At 37.7% G+C, this 20,734-nt stretch overlaps 1 protein-coding gene across 2 annotated transcripts in view; it reads right to left on the bottom strand.

Annotated features, from left to right (window-relative positions):
- Window positions 1-17,115, bottom strand: part of BASP1 (brain abundant membrane attached signal protein 1) — a 73,126-nt gene extending 56,011 nt beyond the window's left edge. The window contains exon 1 of one of the 2 annotated variants that reach the window (XM_034411910.3): window positions 16,664-17,115. The gene's annotated coding sequence lies outside the window, so the exon portion shown is untranslated. The other variant, XM_034411911.3, reaches the window with a different exon arrangement.
- Window positions 17,116-20,734: the final 3,619 nt, after the last annotated feature.

The raw sequence follows: 20,734 nt of genomic DNA, 5'->3' as shown, positions 1-20,734 counted from the left end.
AGGTTGGGCTTGATGCCAAAATGACTCTTTCCAACTTGATGATTTCATGGAACATCAATCCCCAGAATTCCTCACCAATTTGGCCTTCAGCTTTCCATTATACTGGATGGGTGCCATTGTTGTAGATAACTGTCCTATTCCATTACTGTAGATTATATATAAAGAATCAGTTGTCAACTTAATTACATATAAATTACTGATTGACAGAGGTAGTCATCAATTAATGATGGACGACTATCACTAAATGATGTGGTCATAAAATGCAATGTCAGTTGTCATGCCACTTATAGATGGCAATTCCAGCAATTCTGGCTGCCACTATTAAGTGAATCTCATGACACTTAAGCAAGGATGTCACCTCACTACTGTATGCAATTTCCTCATTGACTTCCTGTGTTGGAGGAAGGTCGTGAACAAAGAATTTATCAGCATGGGACATTGTGATGGCCAGTCACAATGGTCAGTTGTAAGTCCCACTCAGTGCCATTACAAGTTCAAATAGTCACTAAACGAGTGGTTGTTACTAAAGACCACCTGCATTTGAAACTACAGTGGAAAACAACCACTTGATTCCATCCTGGCCTTTGCACAGGATCTCCTTAGAACAAGGATGTCAAGCTCACTGCATCACATTGCTGTCACATGACGTTTCATGACCTTTTCCCCCTTCGCGGAGCTGGGGTGGGCATGGCCTGTGTGTGATGCATCCAGCCTGCAGGCCGCCAGTTTGACACCCCTACCTCAGAATAAGGGGAAAAGATAGCTGAAGTGAAACTGATGAAATCTTTTGAGAAGATACCCTCCAATATTCATTTTATACCAGTTCATTATGATTTCCTTCAACAACAATAAAAATCCCAGGTAAAAATGATTCATAAAGCCCACTATTTCCAGAATTCTTTGAATTGAAAAATTAGGATTAAAGCAATACAAGCTGATCAAAAAAAGAGGATTTGGAGCAAATGTAGTAGTGCAGAGATTTGAACACATAATTTAACAGAGGCATTATAGATTGCATAAAGATTGAGGAGTGTCAACAAAGAAGAAATTGGCACAACAAGTCTTAAGCAAGAAATTTAGCAACTCCAGAGAAAGCAAAGGGGAAGATATTTTGAGAAGTTGAAACAGAAGCAGCAGAGCAAAACTTGTTAAGGGCCAAAGTGCTTGGAGGAACTGCATATAGTATACCATCAAAGTTCTGAAGAAAGAGGAAGAAAAGAGGAAGTTGACTACAAGATTAAATTAAAGGGAAATAGTTCCTGACCACCAGGCTCAACTTTTGGAAACAAGGCATCCCTTCCCCCTAAAAAAATCCTATGGGAAAGGGGAAAAATGGCGTAGTGAACCGGAAAATTACTTACCCTAGACAGAATTATTTTGACTGCCAATGAAGCCAGGATAAATACAACTGTTAAGGACAGGCTTTAATATAATTATGATGTGAAGACATAATGTCAAAAATAAGCTAAGAGGGCTTTAGTTAATTATAGAAGTCAAGCAGTTTAAGACTTATTAGATAGGGTCTTCTTAGTGTAATATAGAAGCTAAGCTCTGGAACAGGAACAAGTCATTAAAATGGATCTCCATCAAATTTTATTTCTTAGATTAAAATTTATTATTCCAGTTCTACTTGAGTAATTACAAATGAGATTACTTTCCTCCCTATTATTGTAGTACCTGTCAAGGATATCCCTTATCTCCTCTTCCATTTAATTTACTTTCGTTTGTTTTATTAGAAAATTCTGTGATCCTCAAATTACCGTATATAGATGGCAGGAACTGTTATTATATATGGATGGTATCTACCATATGTCTAAGAACTGTCAAAAATCTATGGCAATATAAACAATATTCTGGATATAAAATAAACTGAAATAGATCAAATATTTTTCCAGAAAGCAATAAGGTTTTTATGGAAATATATGAATGGCTTTTGTCTTTTGTTCACATTCTATTAACATACTTGCACCTAGGAAAATATCCTATTTGGTAAATATGAATATTTCAAATAATTTAGCACAGATTAATGGAGTTATCCATACGTTTGGGGGGGGGAATATTGTGAAATGAAAATTAAAACTGATATATATTCCAAGAAGAATGTCCATGTTAATTCTAATTCTAATTAGATGTTTTAAACATCAGTAATTAAATGTTTAAACAATGGTCAAGTTCCAAGATTTTCCCCTTCAAGGTTACATTTTAATATGAAAATAGCCTTTTTAATTTTCTGATTTTTAATAATATTTTCGGCATATTTTGTTAACATCTATATTGAATTAAAGTGTAATGAAAATGACTGATTATATACCACTATGAGTCCAACTGCTAAAGAATTCTGGGACCTGAGGTCTACACATATTAAAGATGAAAACACTTCCAAAAACATCTTTCAATTATCAAGACCAATCTTATTGCTTGGTCCTAAATATAGTAGAAACTCCATTATATTTCCTGCACTGAGAGCTGAAATGTACCGATTTAAATAATTTGTTAGAAATTAACAATTGATCAACGTTCTAGTGATAAACTGACCATTTTGAATAATCCTTATTTAAAATCAGCCAAATTTACTACACTGATTGACGTTCTTAGAAGAAAGTTAAGATCTGAAAATCTTAAATTACGTAACAAATATTGGAATAATCTGTTTATTAAGAACTTGATCGTTCCCAAAAAAGATCAGCAGTTCCTGGAAAGACACTTTTGTACCAGATACCAAGAGCTGATTTTTATGAAATACGACAACTCTCACTGTTTGTAATTGCACTTTATTGGTGTAAAGAAGACAGCAGACTATGTTTCTCTGTGATCAAGATTCAATTTGCTCTTAAAAAGTGAGCTGTAGCAATTCTTATATAATAAACATAATTGTTATATTTTTGTAGTTTTTTTTCTTTTTGTTAATTTGTTTTGTAGTTTTATCTTGTTTTGTTCTACTGTATTTGGATTCACATTTTTTTTTCATTTTGTAGTTATATTAAAGCAATAAAATATGTTTAGAAACACGACAGTAAGAGTTATGAAGCCTTAAGTTCTTAATTAAAATGTCATGGTGGCTATGGATTTACTAGATAAAGTCAGATAAGCTAATTTCTCTGAGCCTTGGTTTCAAGGCTTGGTGTCTTTTGTTTATTTGGCACTCAACAAAGAAGCATGGCAGATGAGATACCAAATGTTCTACTGTGACACGAAAGAAGCATCCTTCTTTCAATTACGTTGACACTACATGTTGTTCCCTTCAAAAATAGGATTCATCTGAAGAGACTTTACAGCACTTAGCTTAAACCCACAATCCACACCCATCAAATTGCCTTGTACATTTGGTCAGCACTCCCCCCCCCTGCCGCCCCCAATCCTGGCTCATTATCAAAATCTATTTTGCTTTTAGACATCAGGAGAGACTTAAGAATTGGGAAAAGTGGCATGGAATGAAAATGCCCTATGGTTTCAGTGTATTTATATAACCACGTTTTTTGCATGAAAGCCTGGGAAAACCTATAGTGTATACACATATTGAGAATTTGTATGTAGTTTAGCCAAGAGGGCAGCAGGGGAATCTGGCATCTGATGAAGAAAACAAAAATTGTGGAGAATCATTTTCCCCCTTGTTTTCAGATCTTCTGATTCTTGAAACAGGTAAAGAAACAAAAACAGGCAAATGGTCCCATAAGCACCAAATATTTCAGGCAGAACATTGTTGCATGACATGGCATTATCCAACGTCACAGCATACATTGTGTTTGTGTGTGTGTGTCATATAGTTGTACTGGTGTTCATAAAATTGTGTGTAAGCATTCACCTGACAATTCATCATACTTATTTTCAACACAGAACCACTCTAGAAAGGTGGTTGAATCCTGTTGAATGTAAAAGGACCCATTGATTTTTCCATTGCTGCTTCTCTTTGTCTTACTGCTTTCTCTTTGCATTCCACCATATTAGGGATTTCCTCCCCAAGCAATTTGTGACAAGAGCAATGCTGTCAAAATATCTTGCAATGAATTATCTTTTTTTTTTTAATTTGATTTATATGCCGCCCTTCTCCGGAGACTCAGGGCGGCTTACAATGCGTTAAGCAATAGCCTTCATACTTTTGTATATTTATACAAAGTCAGTTTATTGCCCCCACAAACTGGATCCTCAATTTACCTATCTTAGAAAGGATGGAAGGCTGAGTCAACCTTGAGCCTGGGGAGATTCGAACTTACAGTAATTGCAGACAGCTGGTGTTACTCACAATGTTATCAGTCTGCTGAGCCACCAGGCCCCTTAGTGGAGTATAAGACACAGTTTTCCCCCCTAAAAGAGGGTGAAAATTTGGGTGTGTCTTATACACTGAATGTAGCCCCGCCCACCCACTGGCCCCCACTCTTTGGCCTCTGCCTCCCAGCAATTTACCTCCTTGCAGCAAGCAGCAAACAGCCCGTTTCAGCTTCAGCACAGCCTGATTAGCACAAGCAGTTGATTGCCAGTTGGATCAGCCTCCTGACCCTGAGCTCTTTCAGGGGCCTCCGCTGTTTGCTGCAAGGAGGCAAACTGCTGGGAGGCAGATTTTTTTTCTTGTACTAATCAGGATGTGCTTAAAATAAAACTAAAGTAGGCTGTTTGCTGCAAGGAGGCAAATTGCTGAGAGGCAGAGGCAGATTTTTTTTTCTTGTTTTCCTCCCCAAAAAAGGTAGGTGCATCTTATAGACCAGACCATCTTATATTCCGAAAAATATGGTAAGCCCATAGATATAAGCTAATTGTCTTAATTTGCAATCTTATTTTTTTCTACACTTTTGTTAATAAAAAGTTTAGATTTATTTGTTACATAATGTACATCTAAACATCCCCCTCGCAGCCTGTAAAGGCCATCACCAAGGCTCTTACCTATTAGGTTTCCCTGGGAACAATGCAGCCTGCCAATTTTTTCCCCTCTTTTTCTTATACCCACAAGCTGTACAGGTAGTCCTCGACTTACTGCCACAATTGAGCCCCAAATTTATATTGTTAAGTGAGACATTTGTTAAGTGAGTTTTGCAACCTTTCTTGCCACTATTGATAAGTGAATCTGGCTTCCCCATTGACTTTGCTTGTCAGAAAATCGTAAAAGATGATCATATGATCCTGGGATACTGCAACCATCATAAATATGAGTCAGTTGCCAAGCATCTGAATTTTGATCATGTGACCACCGGGATGCTGCAATGGTCATAAAGTGTGAAAAAACAGTCATAAGCCACTTCTTTCAGTGCTGCTGTAACTTTGAATGGTTACTAAATGAACTAAATTGAGGATTGTTTGTATTTCCTACCTCTTGGCATGCATCTCAGACTCTAAATAACAATCAATAAGTTAATCAGGCAAAAAAAATAAGCTTAAAGTACTAAAGTGGCAGAAACATCTTCCTTAGAATTAAAAGAAACAAATTAAAGAAGGCTGCATTTCAGCAAGGAACAGCAGCTGGTTCAACTTGTCTGGGCTTGGAAGCTAAGCAGGGTTAGGCCCACTTAGTCCTTGGATGGGAGATCTCAGGGAATATTAGAGTTGTAGTAGAAATTACATTTCGGAAAAAGACAGTGGCAAACTATTTCCAAGAAAATCATATGGGCATATGATTGTAAAGTCACCAAGTGTGTCATCTTTGATTTACATAAGTAATGCTATAATATTTTTATTTGGTAGACACTTATTCACTTTGGTAGACACTTCTACTTGCTCAGCAGAAGCAAACAATAACATTACAACAACAATAATTTTACAGATATTTCTCTTCCCAGTCCTACTATTATTTAACTATTATTGGATACTGTAATAGTAAAATGCATTACTTTTAGAAAGGATGTGTAGGGAGAAATGTTAGTGGCCTATACCTAGCATCCAAGCATACTGTATTTCCCCGAAAATAAGACCCTGTCTTATATTTTTTTGAACCCTGAAATAAGTGCTTGGCCTTATTGCCATCAGGGGATGTCTTATTTTGGGGGAAACAGGGTAGTTATCAAAGATTCACTGAACCTCTCCCAAGAGTGATGAGTATCTTGCCCTTGCTGCCCAATGTCAAAAATTCATATGTAAAATATAACATTTCCAGAGTACCCAGGAATGACATTTGTACTGTTAATTCCAGTCACTCTTGCAGCATTGCTGTTTCTCCCACCACCGCTATCAGTTATTTTTTTATTGATTTATAATTTGTGCCTGAGGAGATACATTATGTAAGATGAGGCTCAATGGAGAGCACTTAGCTCAGTGCCTGTGCTGAGTTAAAAGAAGAGGTGTGCAAAACCAATAGGTGGTTCTAAGCAGGAAATCTAAGTATGGATGCACAAAATGCTTCGAGCTGAAACTTATTCCAAAGTGGCTATTGAACATACTGTGCACACACTACACTGGACCTTTGTAGTTTATGATTAGGTTAATCTGGTAATTTCGTTTCCAATTTAGCCAGCACAGCCACAGAGATAAATGATGATCCTATTGCTATCAGCTCAGACAGGATACATGGAGTGGAATTCTGCAGTACAGCAGGAGTTAATTAGTAAGGTCAGGACTTGAAGAGGTTGTGGGATTTTGCTATTCCCTTTGCACAAACTAGAAAGGACAGCTTATCTGGCAGGTAAGTTATCACTAATGCATTTCATTTTTTATTAGAGGGAAATGTTGACTTCATATGAGTGGGCTGCATGTGGGCTTCACGTGCTACTTTCCTTTGCTGCCTTGTAGAGTCCTTAAATAAAGCAGGTAAATGCAAATAGCTACGGGTGGGGGTGTTATATATTCTGCTTCACTGAAAACTATTGTTAGTACTGCTGAAATTGTAAGATGTAAATATAAAGATTATTACCTAGCACTGCGTTGAATGTCTTGGTCAGTCTGCTAAGCTTTGGTATGTTTGTGTTTACACTCTGTGTATGTTCTTTTTTGTAAGTTTGAAGCCTAGTTTTAAATGTATTTAAAATTGCAAAGGCTTCTGGGTTGATTTGATCAATTTACTGAATTTTGTGTGCATGTGCTCGCATTCCATGTTACGTGCATGTGCCTTGTTGATTTTGGTCTTCAGGGCATATGAGCTAGTTTGCAAAATTTAGTGCATTAGTGTTTGTTAGGGTGTGTACAATAGGAATAGTAATGCTGTTTATTTGTGTAAAAGTAAATGGCTGCAGACAAGTCCGGTGCATATTAACCATAGCAGATGTTTTTTTATTAGGCCTCTACTGAGAGCAGGCTGACCCCAAAAGAAAAACAAAACGAAACTCTAAAATCCTGCGGCATGAACTTGTTTCCTAAATGAGTCAGGGTGGGAACCCATATTGGCTGCTTTCTGCCATTCAACCTGCAGGAAAAAAATGGCTAAAGGGATGATTACCTATTTTTATGGTCCTATGGTGAAGAAAGGCTATTCTCATTATTTTGTATGGCTACAAAACCCAGGAAAAATAATACTCAGAAAAACAGACTGTTATTTTGTTTCAAAGTTGAACCATTGGAATATGGCCAAGTTGGGGTTTTTCATAGAAAAAAATTAAACATAGCTGGATTTCCAAGATTATATATATTTCCAATTTTATCACATCCTTGCATCCAACCCAAAGCCAATCCAGATGACTTAAAACTGCTTCATTTTCAAATTACTTGAAAATGAAATAACGTTAGCTGATGGCCCTATTTAGCAACAGCTAAAACTAACATTCCCTGAAAATAATAACTCTTACGTGAATAGATACTACTTTTGTATTTTAGAATCCAATGTTAATACTGAAGGAGCAATTTCTTACAGTCACAATTTGGCATGCTGTGTCAAATTAAATACTACAGTCTTCAAACTAACTTTGATGGCTTGGTACAGCATAGGAGGCTACCATGGCTTAGTCATCAAATCAATGATTAAAAATGGCGTAGCACGTTTATCACTTAATGGGGCTCTGTTCAGCAAGTTTCTTTCCCTCCCCCTCCTTTCCTCCCTGTTAAGTCTTATCTCAGGGCCATCTATGGTCCATGTCTCTTAATTAGAGACCTCTGTCAACAAAATTTAAGAAGAAATCAAAATCAAGGAGTTGTCAGTTTGCCTGAAACAAAGGATAGTAGGCAAAGCAAAACTGGGGAATTACAATAAACAGCATTTGCTCTGCTGGAGGGTCAAGAGAAACATTCTGAAAAGTCTTTAAATGTTTATTAAAAAGAAAAAAAAGGATCCTTGCAATATTTCTAATGAATGCTAATTAAGGAAATGTTATGAGTCTTTATATTAAAAAAAATAATTATCATGTTATGACTTGCTTCTGCTCTATCCCCCCTCCCAATTTTTAATTTTCTCTAGGGTGCATTTTTAAATGATTATGGGAATTTGCACCATTATATAGGACCATAAACCATGAGTCCAGAGATTCCCAGCAAACCTCCTACTCCTTTCACTTGCTATGACGGTGAAAAATAACTGAGACTAGCGAGTGAATTTTTGTAGTTTTCTAACAAGGACAGCTAAAACTTGGGTCCCATTTGGGTTACATACTTATGTGGGTGGAGACACTTAATTATATGGCTGTATAAAGTTTCCACTCAAGAAATTAGAAAATCTTTGACAATATGAGTCTGCATAATGTTTACCAGAAGGAAGCAAATCCTTGTGAAATGTTCTCCCATCATAAAGATATCTATGCAAACTGTCGAGATACCAACTGGGGAAGTGCTCATTTCCTCAGTCCTCTGCACCTAAATTGTTGCTTAGGGACCTGAAAAATGCTACTGATCTTTCATTTTTCACTTGGTTTCACAAATATAGCAAAGTGGGCTTAATCATCAGGCAATGTAAGGCACTTATTTCAAACAGCAGAGTTTAGCTATCATAAAAGGGAAACAATGAGTAGGTGACAGACCTCTAAAAATCAGCATATGTTTTACATGAAAAGGGGGGAAACAGTCATTAGGCAACACTTCTAACTCATATACACTAAGCCACTTTATCTTTTTTTTTTTTTTGCATTATTTTCTCCACTGTTCTATCACTATCATGCTGTTTGTTATTTCATCTTTCTTTTGTTAAAATGTCATCTTTTTTCTTTTCCAGTTTTGATTTCTCTTCTTGTTTACCCTTACAAAATCAGAAAAGGCAAAATAATAAACCTGAAAATGATTGAAGGGAGGGAGGGGAGGAAGAAAGGGAAGGAGGGTTGTTTTTATTATTTATTAAATTTATATGCTGCCCATGTCACCAATAATTATATTTTCTTAGAAGCTAAACAAATCTCAAAAACTTTTAATAAACAATATAACAACAAATAAATAGCATTGAATTATTGGTTGTAATAAGAGCCATGGTGGCGCAGTGGTTAGAATGCAGTACTGCAGGCTACTTCTGCTGACTGCCGGCTGACTGCAATTTGGCAATTCTAATCTCACCAGGCTCAAGGTTGACTCAGCCTTTCATCCTTGAGAGATGGGTAAAATGAGGACCCAGACTGTTGGGGGCAATATGCTGACTCTGTAAACTGCTTAGAGAGGGCTGGAAAGCACTGTGAAGTGGTAGATAAGTCTAAGCGCTATTGCTATTGTATAATACTGTAATTTTACTGTAAGATTTTGAAAAATAAAATAGGAGAGATGCAACATATTGTCTGTATTGGATTAATTTTTCACTTTTGTATGTCTTTGAAGATTGAATAAAACAAATATACTTTTCCTGAAAGGAAGATTTTTTTTAAAAAATGGCAAAACTACAACCTGAAACATTGTTTGAACTGGGATAGTTTTCTTTTTTTTTTTTCTTAGCGCCATTCATTCTGCAAACCTACTCAGATTAAGCTATTATTTTCAAATATTTTGAAACAGTATATTTAGATGTTATAACTATTTAGAAAAAAGAAAATGGTAGTATATGATACTAAGAATACTGCAGAAAGGATATTCTTACAGTATATTCCATTCTCCATAGGTGTTTTCTTTGGTACACAGCTTAATGCATGGACCATCTATTATACAGCATATGGTTTCTATTTTCAAGTCTCTGATGCTTTTAGGAATTTGTACCTTGACTTCATTTACTGATGTTTAGCTGCAATATGAACTGATTGACAAGCGAAAGGCCAACCAGTTCACACCCTTCAGCCCATTCCCCACAAGTTATTTCCTGAATCAACTCAGCTATTTAATCTAAAACATTCATCCTTTAACCCATCAAAAGGGTTGGTGTTTGGGAGGAAGACATTTTCTCTAAGCTTGCCCTATTCTACATACTTACTTTCTCATAAAATGGAGATTAAAGTAGAAAAAATACTAATACTTAAGGTGTTTCTATGTGTGGGGGAAGTATTGAGGGTTTTTTAAATTATCTGACATAGATAACCTGTTGAAGTATTCAGTTTTATCAGATGACAAGCAGTATTTTTTCCTTAATGGAGATATTCTTTTACTCTTTTTCTGTTAGCTCCTTTTCCAATGCAATTTCTGTAGACTCTAACTGTGGCTGATTTATTAATCTATAGTGTGTGTGTATATATATACATACACTATATATATATATATATATATATATATATATATATACACATACACACTATATATATAAATATATACACACACACACACACACACACACACACACACACACACACACAAAATATACAAGGAGAGAGAGAGAGATTCTATATCAGTAGGTTTCAATTTTTTCCCCACCATTTGAAACTTTCTGGAAGGTTTTACTCTCCCTCACACACACCACATACAAAAGGTGCTGTGTATATGTTGTTATAAATGTTACAGAATAGAACAAGACATTACAGAATATTGATTTGGACACTTTCTCCAGTGCATTCTGGCCCTAGGTTTTCCACTACAAACTGGTTGCTCTGTTATATGGAGTTCTTAGACTGACTTAAGATCATGGTAGAGATTATGTAATGTAGAATCATGGTGTATGGTACTTTTTTTTAACAAAGAAGCTAGATCTATACAGTCCTTTGAATTTGAAACAAAAGGGTAATTCAGAGTATAACAGGTGTGCAAAATAGCACCGGTCTACAGCTCCTTAAACTAAATTCAGAGTGTTACACAACCTATTAATGACCAGACTTAAAAGTTAAAAGGGCCAATCACTTCTGAAATTTCATATATATGAAGACTGGTTATAGTATCCAGCAAGCAGACAAAAAAAAAAATTTCAATTCAGCACCTGTTTAATCTGTTTAAAGTGTTCATCTAATTTAAAAATTGAACTGAAAAAAAAATAAGGGGGAACTCCAATTCAGTCTATGACCTGTATGGAAAAATTAAATAGCTTTTTCTGAAAAGCGGGTGTGTCCAACACGTATACTAAAAGATTTGCAACAGAGTATGATAGAACAGTGATGGCAGGGGGAAATGTAAAAAGGGGTACAAATGGTATATAATGGCAAACTGAGGTAGGATAGGAAAGTTCCAGTTTCTTAATTTTAAGACATATTTTCAGAATGGAATTCAGAGTAATTCTATTATACATGATTACAGAGTTTGAAATATTGATCAAGGAGGTCTGTTTGTAAATTAAATAACATAATATTTGCATTTTCAGTAGTCACTCAATCCGAGGGAGATAATGCATTGCATCCTAAGAATTTTTGTTTGCATGTGTGTTTTTGTTAAAGATGAGACAAAAACTAACTGGGGATGGAGGAAGGGCACATCATTTTGAAAATGGTTTCCTTTTAAGCTACATCACTTCCAGATATTTAATTCACTAATTAGGCCAAGACCTAGCAAAACAATAGTTGTACAATACATTAAGGATATCAGTTAATCAAGACTCCCTAGCTAGCAACCAAGGGTAGTACTACGCCATAATCATAGTGGTGATCTCCAGAAGAAACCTCAAATTCAATCTAAATTATACATCTTTCAGCTGACAGGCCTTCACTTGAGTTATACTATATTCTGTTTGTGGCATATTATAAACTTGAGAATTTCAAACTGTTTTTTCTGGAATAAAGAGGGGCAAAGAAGAACAAGGAAAAAGAGCAAAGATGGAAACAGGAACCATAGAAATTCCGCTTCTTTTACTTAAAATAAAACCCACTTCACAGGATTTTGATTTTCTCACTTTCAAGACACATCATTTGCACAAATCTTCTTGAAAACATGTGAACTGGCATTTTCAAACAAAAGCAAAAGCTTCCATGAAAGATTAAATTTTGCAAGTGATAATAGGCAAAATTAAAGTTGTGTTACATAACCAACAAGCAATAAATCCAGTCAAATATATTTAAAAAGAAGTTCCATTTTTTTTTTTGGAGAAGGGACTTACTGCCCAGATAGTCTTCTCAAGTACATGCTATACTGAAAATTTGTTCCTTTAAACACAATGATACTTTCTTCCAAGTAAAAACACATTGTATCATACTTACCAGGAACTGTCTTCCAATGAATTTAGAAGATACTTCTAAACAAACATTTAATTGTTACTGGCTGATCATTAATGACAAAGCAGCTTCATCAGATCATTTAATCTTGTTATAAATATGTCACATGGAAGCAACACCTACTAACTCTAACAAATGTACCTCTGGTTGCTGTATTACAAATATGAATGTCAATCATTTACTCAAGAGACCTTGCAAAAAAAAAGATAAAAAGAACTTAGGGTGTTAGAACAAAGTTCCATTCTATGTTGCAAATTTCAGCAAAGACTTCAACAACTTCTGCTTTTCTTATGAAAGATGGTTTTCTAAGTATAACTACACTTACATAGTATGTTTAGTTAGTCAGCAACAATGACAGGAAAATAAAAAGACACATTAGAAAATATGTTTTATTTGCAGTTTTCTAGGACAACTTGACACTAATTTTTTTTCCTTACCATCTATTTGTATTATAACATATGTTTGAAGGGATAAAGAGAGCAGACAAGACTATAAATATTATCTCAAACAGAACTTAAGCAATGTTAGATCACTTGAGCAAGATTTTAAGAATATTCAGTTAGAAGTTTTTCTCAGTTGCAGAGCAGCTGCATGTGATAGATTTCCTCAACAGTTAGTTTACTAATAAATTTCCTGAATTACTCAATCAGAATGTTTAACAACTTACCAGACACCAAAGCAAAGAAGGGGAAAAGGAGTCAGTGTAGGCTGCAAAAATCTGGATGACCATTAGAGGGCAACAAAGAGATACAGAAAAGTCTTTGGAGTTGTTTGCCATAAGTATTATTTCAGGATAGAGAATAGCCCTGGGATGTATAACTCATAAACTAAAATCATACAAATGACAATTGGAGTATTTATTCCATAATTTGGAAATACTCAGTAATAAACAGATTCTTTAATAGAAAGCCTTATTCTCCTCCCAAATTTCTAGTTTCTGTTTTCTCTTCTCATATCTAAACCAAAGCTGCTACTTTTAATAGCCTCATTTCCATGCCTCCATGTGGTTGTTTCTCAGAAAGTCTGGCATTGGCCCAACTTTTGTCTTAAGAGTTAAGCAATTGCTGGGTTAATTTATTATGGCAAAATCTGTCTGCTTTGTGTCTTTTTTGTAATTAAATGAATGCTGAACAACAGATTGAGACAATTGCTGTAGTTATTACAATGTTAACAACCAATACTTCCAATTTATATCTTATTTTATTTAGCAATTGAATACTTCCAATTATGACTTTTCAAATTTGTTGAAAAACTTGCCCATCTTTGGTAAAATATCCTCCTTACCCAGGTTAAACCTGGGTGGTATTAACACAGCTTATGTTACTATTTTGGAAAATCTGTGGGTAAAGCAATAAATTGATTTTGAGGCCTGTAAATGGAAGATAACCAATCAGCATTCAAGATAGTATTTAATTGGCTGAATTATTATTGTTTTGCTAGATTGATAGATAAGATAGTCAGAGATACAGACAATACATACACTTGGGCCTACCACTGGTTATTCATTTTTAATGTGGCAGTTTTTGATACGACAAATCTCTCAGTAGATCTCTATCTGAGAGAAGCTTGACAATTTAAGTGATTTCCTCTATTATAAATATGCCAGGCAACCAATATCTTCTGAGATGAGTTTGATCATTTGCATCAACCACCCACATAATAAGAAACATAACATTCATATTAAAAATAAGGGAACATTACAATTTTACAGCTCTACTGGACAAATGTAGAATTTTTCAGTTGTCTTAAATTGTTGAATCTAAACAAATGTTAATTGCACACATCTTACTGGTTAGATTTTACCAATTGAAAAAAAGAATTTGTTCATTTCCAGAATCTGCTATAATAGCAACATTTTCACTAAAGTGTATTGATGCAGTCACTAAGCTTCACTAAAATAAACCCAGTTATGTTCCTAACAAGTAGCCAGCTTTTGCTACATGTTAATACAGAGGAGTGGGGAAATGGTTATCATGCTCTTAATAAACGACTGAGAAAAACAAGAGAAGCAATAAGTGGAGTTTCAGGAGACAGACTAAAAGGTGGGAGTCTGAATACCTTCATCCATTTCTGTCCTCACAGGAAACCATTACAGAAAAGAAAGCATCCCACTAAGGTGGAAAAATCTGAATAACGGTGGCAGCTTGAGTGTCTGCTATGGCAACAGCTTCTTCTAAGTATCATGAAATGTGGAATTTAATTGCATTACACACACTGACGTTCCCTAATTGTCATCTTCCAAAGGATCAGCCTAATTAGTGCATTTCAACTACCCTTCTAATGTTTGCAGACAAGATGGCCAGCTTAGCAGATACTAGTTGAGGAGTAGAAAAACGCAATGAAATGGTTGCCCCAGTTCTCAGCAGTTGCTTGAGAGCCATTTTGCAAGACATGCGAGTGAGAGGAAAAAAAACCACAGCCTACACCCACCATTTTCATTTATTTACCTTGATTTTTCATTAATTTAAATGGCAGGGAAGGTATCTTTTTTTTCCTGCCATAAAAGTAAAACTATTGAGTCGTAATATCACACTAATGACAATCTTATCCATTCTATCATGAACAAGGATTTTCCTCTTTAATAACAGAAGTAATTTCATCCATGTGGGATTGCACATGCTGAGATTTTAAACACTGGGTTTAAAGCCAATACAATATTCTCCAATGCAATTATTATTTAAGTGGGGTCTGTTGATGAACAGATTTCCTAAAATGCTGTCCTACAGATCCTGAGTGATTACTCTCTCAAGATGCCAGTCTTTGTTCCAATAATTCTGATATGAGCCTGTCTAAGGATGGAACGACTAGTCTCATCTCTCTTCCACACCCTGCTCTCCTACGCATGCGCCACGAGAAGACAAAGGAATAGGTAATTACAGAAGACTTTCATTCATTTCCCCTGCAGTACTGCAAAAGAGAAGCCAAACTGGAGGGTTTTCTCACCTATGTACATGATGTGGCAAAAATTCTGTGCAAGCAGGCACACCACTGACGGCTCCTTTAAAAGCATCCCTTAATTAAACAGGGGTGGCCGGGTTTAACATTTTCAGGGTTACAATTTAAATACACATCCTAAAAAGGCAGTCCGCAAGGGTGGAGAAGGAAGGAAAACGCCAGGATTTAGGATTTGCAAGATACACAGATTTGCTGGGGGGGTGGGGGGAAGGTGGAGGAAGGGTCTTTCCTATGAATATTCATGGAGCGGGGAGCATCTGTGCAGTAATTCTGATCTTAATAAAGATGGATCGCCGATTTTTAAAAGCTCGTCTTGCAGCTTTTGTATTAACCGGGGTGGGGGATTAAAACTGTGGCAGCGTCTTTTTTTTTTCCCCTTCAAGTCACATCCGTGAGTACTAACAAAACCATAAGCTCTTTTCTTTAGGGCCGTCAAAGCAAAGCAAAGAAAAAAGAAAACCAAATCAACACATGCCCGAATGGTTCAAATTGGCAGATGTCCATTTACAAAGGAAGTATTATTACCTCCCTCCTCCCCACGCCGCCCCGTCAGTTCTTCGGTAAAGAATCTGCACGGTTACTTTTTAACGTTTGGTCACCGGGCACTCCCAAAAATGTTCGGAGTTTTCTCAAAACGTTCCACAGGTAATACTGTGAAAAGCCTCTTCGGAAGCTCAAGCTCCGAGAATCCTTCGCAGCGTTCTCTCTATAAGCGCTCCCTGCCTTCCCTCCCCCGCCCCCATTTCTCTCCCCCCCCCACCCAAATCTTCTGCAGGGTCTTAGCAGGGATGACTGTCACCCCACCCCACCCCTCCCGCGCGCGTTCTTCGAATCGAGCCTTTCTCCTGCAAGGCGAGTGAATGGCTTTCTAAAAAGCTTCCTTGAAAAGCCCTCCGCCCCGATCTTCCCACGCATGTTCTCCATCAGGGCGACCATCCCGCGGATGTTTCGTGCATGGCAGAGATTTCACTTCTTTTACATCTTCTTCTCGTAACGCCAAAAAAAAAAAAAAAAAACCCCACCCCACCGCGATCGTTCTCTTTCGTAGTAGTAAAAGCCGCCGTCCAGGCATGTGCGCTCCATAAGGCAACTCCCAAAAATGGATCCATTCCTTCCCCTATACCGTAGGGTTTCTTCCCCCCCCCCACAGGCAGATTCTTCAATCTCATGCACACACGCGAACACACACACCCTTCATACATGTAATACCTGCCCGAAATCGTTTCGAGACAAGCGTGCAAAGCCGACCGCCTGGAGGAAAGAATCAAAATCAATTGGCCAGGCGCGGAAAATCAAGCTCTCAGATGGCGACGAAGAGGCGCGGCAAGCCTTACCTTCTTTTCCTCGGCTCCTCTGTCCCCTTTTGTGCGGATTGGGTGGGTGGGGTGGGGGGTCACAAAGAGAGAGAGAGAGAGAGAGAGAGGCCCGGCTAAACCCCGCGCCCACTGACTGAGACGCCGGAGATCTCCCTCGCTCGGTTGCTGGGAGTGGAGTGGCTGGAGCTGGCTGATTGGAGCAACGCCGGCGCCGCCGCTACTGCCTCTGCATTTCGCTCTCCCGCCCGCTTCTCTCTGTGACAGTCTGTGTGGGCAGTTCAAAAGCCACACATGCACGCGCGCGCACACCACTCTCTCTCACTCACTCACTCACTTCCCCCCACCCCACCCCCGGTTTACTGAGGGTTTTTTCTCCCCTTCCTCTTTTTTTTTTTTTTTAATTATTCTCCCTCCCCCGCTCCACGCAAGCTCTTGCGCTTCAAGAGAGGCTCGCTCGGGCTCGCCCTTAGGGGGCGTCCTGAGCCCAGGTTTTTATATATATATAAAAGAAGAGACGTGGTTTGGAAGGTGTCTTAAACGTAGCGTTGAGCCCGAGCTGCCAATATAGATCTCTAATATTGACAGCTCGGGTTCAAAGCTAACGTTTAGGACACCTTCCAACTACATCTCTACTTAAGACAAACAAAGCCTATGTGTGTGTGTGTGTGTATGTATAGTTTATTAGGTTGGAGACGTGGTTTGGAAAGGTCTAAAAACGTAGCTTGAGCCAGAGCTGCCAATTTCCCACGAAAAGGGCTCTTAAGGCGGTTCGGGGGGGGGCGGGAAGGAATAAAATAGAATTCAGCATTTCTTCGGGCGGATTTCTTTATCTCTCACAAGGATTTTTTTTCCCCTAATCTCCAGAGGTAATTCGTGTTTTTATTTTATTTTTTCCCCTCCCTCCCCCTCCTTTTTTTTTTTTGAGAGCCTCCCTCAAGGTGCGCGCGGGCGAATTCCGGCACCATCCTCGAAACGGGAATGGGCGTGAAAGAGAGAGAGCGCGCGCGCGTGAGGGAACAACAACACGCGGTCTTGTCTGCTTTCTCTGGAGGCGCGACACTGATCTATATATATATATATATATCTATAGAGAGAGAGATGTTAGAAAAGACGGATTCCCCCAAAAGGTCGACGGCGACGTCTTCGCGCTGGAAGGGACGGTCGAGCTCTCGGTTCACAAGCCGGCTGGCTGGCCTCTCTTGCCTTTTTTTACCTTTCGTCGCTACGGGAGGCGTGCTCCGTCTCGGAGCTTCTTCGAGGCGTTGAAAGGCGCGCAGAGAGCTTCGTCGTAAAAAATATATATATCAAGGGGTTTGCAAAGACAATGGAAAAAGGTGGCGAGCGAACGGGGCGCTGAGTCTCTTTCTGTGGAGGGGTTCGCGGACGTTGGTAGCAGCACCCTCCATGGGACTTGGAATAGCCCCGTCCGACACAACAACTCTCCTGCGCTCTTTTTCACCTTATTTCACAATCTAGTAAAAGGCTTCCGTTATCTACAACCGCCTGGCTCCTTCCGGAAGAGGCAAGACACCGCCAGTCATCTTAAGACCGAGCCGCTGCGTGTGTTTAGCACGGGACTGCATGGCGAGGATGCTGCTTTGGTGGAGTTTTATTTGTGGTTCTGTGGCGCCCTCTGTTAGCTACCCTGCTGAACAGCAGCTTGTCTTTTATATATGAATTATAAACAGTCGAAATGTTTCTTTGACGTGTGCTCCTGTACAGTTTATGCTACTGAAGATGTTTTAAGTTATGAAATCCTAATGCAGCGTTAATATGCAAACTTCTTGAATTAAAACTCGATACACTTGTATGAATTGGGTTTAAGGGTGCTGATGGCAAATAACTGGATTATGTCCAGTAATCCTGATAATACCAAGGATTTACTGTTGCTGTAATGTACTGTAAAGTTAAAATGAGTTCGGATTTGGATTTTCCTGTGCACTTTTTTAATTTTTTCTGTGCTGCGTTAACATTGTTTACCAATGTGCAAACAAATAGCAAGAAAGACACAAGCTGGCTTTGTTTATTCAGTAGGTTTACTTGAAAGACATGTTTAAGGTGGCAATTTTCCTGTCATTTAGCAGGTTCAAAAAGGACTGGGAAAAGGGGGGAAAAGACTAAGCTGAACCAAATCATTCATTTTGCATACATAAACAAAAATTTGCTCAAAATGTATTCAATTTGCTACACAAGCATGTAAAAGCTTGAAGTGTTCTGCAAACCTTTACTGAAATTTTGGTAAATAGAAAAAATGGAGAACAAAGTTAAAATACATGTGACTGCAATACCTTCCAAAGGTTAGTAGTACAGAATCCAATGCTGCTGCCACAGTGCATTGGTTCCCATGGAAACCAACATTTTTTGGTATCTCTTTTCCAGTGCTTTTAAATTGCATCTAAATACAATAAAGAAAATAGTTCCTATTGTAGAGAAGGCAAAATAGATTACAGCCAAGAGAGGTCAGTTTGGTTTTCCTAGGGGAAAAATATGTGGAGTATTCATATCTACAATTAGCATGATGGATAAGTACAGCAGTTCAGGCTAAGTGGATATCTAATAATTTATTCTGTGATGAAGAGCCACTATTCTGAATAAATTAATAGAAACGGTTTGTGAAATGGGAAGATTCTCATTCATATCTAACCTTGCACTTAGATTAATGTATCATTTTTACTTTTGAATCCATCATGTTACATAAATTCCTTAATATTCACATCGGTGGGTTGCTCCCAGTTTGCACTGGTTCACAAGAACTGGTAGTAAAAATTTGTAGTAGTTCGGAGAACCGGTAATAACATTGGCTGGCCACGCCCCCGAACCGGTCCCCATCCCAGTCACCGCTCGCTTACACCACCCACCTCATCAGACCTCATTGGCCGAAGAGGTTGTAGGAAAAAAAATGCTTTTAAAATCCTCTAGCGATCCCAGCTGAGTTGCCTGATCGTCAGAGGCTTTTAAAAGCTGAATTTTTTTCTGCAACCTCTTAAGGTTGTAGAAAAAATGCTTTTAAAAGTAAAAAAAAAATTGGCCACACCCACACAGTCACATTATTTTCCCCCACCAAGTCATGCCCACAAAATAAGCCACGCCCACAGAACCAGTAGTAAAAAAATTTAGAACCCACCCCTGATTCACATGTACTTCATTATGGCTCATCTGTTGGCAACAAGGATCCCAGAGGAGGTGGGGGGATTGGACTATAGATCTACTAATTGTTAAAAAAATGAGACAAAACATGCATTCCCATTAAGCTATCCTTGCCTATGTTACTGTATTACAAGAGTCCTAATATGTTTAGGTTACTTCTATGGAACATTATATCTGGTATTGAAATTATTGTAACGAAGGCCTGGCCTAACTAATTTATTAGCAAACTATTAAGAGGCTTTTTTAAGGGAGCCGTGAATTAGCTCTAACCAGAGTCGTCCATCTTTGTCTATACTTTTGCTCAAGCTAGCTAAAACCTACATTAACATTTACTATAAGAACGTAAAGAGGCTGACCACAAATGCTTCTGTTATAGGAAGTGTTACTCTAGCTGGCTGGCTGTGGCTTCGTAACTGCTGAATTTTGCAAGGGGCCCCATTACTGGAATAAGGAAAGGACACATAGAATTTGGCTTAAGTTGTGGTAAAAAATGTCCATGCAAAAGTCCAGAGGTAAAAAGTTCATCACTAGCATGTTAAAAAACTCACACAGAAACCGTGTTAGATTTAAAAAGCTACAAGACAAGGATTTTCAAGATTATCCACTCCTTTCTTTTTATTTTAGTTTTGGAAGTTTTAATTAGAGACATAAGACGGGTTGAAAAAATATTGGGCTTGAAGATTAAAAAAGAAATGTATAGAGAGCTTTTGCTGATGGCTTTGTTTTGGTTTTTATAAAACCCACAAAACATAATGATTAAGATTAAGTACCTTGGAGTTGCAATGATTAATACAAATTCTAAATTGTTTCAGAACAACTATATGACTGGAATAATATTAAAAAGAATTTATTGAGGAGGGATAAATTACAAGCTGGGAAGAATTTCTGTAATCAAGATGAATATTTTACCTGAGATTTTGTTTTGTTTTGTTTTGTTTTCAG

The sequence above is a fragment of the Pantherophis guttatus genome, chromosome 3, assembly GCF_059756535.1.
Source record: "Pantherophis guttatus breed Tessera chromosome 3, ASM5975653v1, whole genome shotgun sequence".
NCBI lineage: Eukaryota > Metazoa > Chordata > Lepidosauria > Squamata > Colubridae > Pantherophis > Pantherophis guttatus.
The sequence above is the reverse complement of the archived record's forward strand: the minus strand, read 5'-3'. Positions and strand labels throughout refer to the sequence as shown.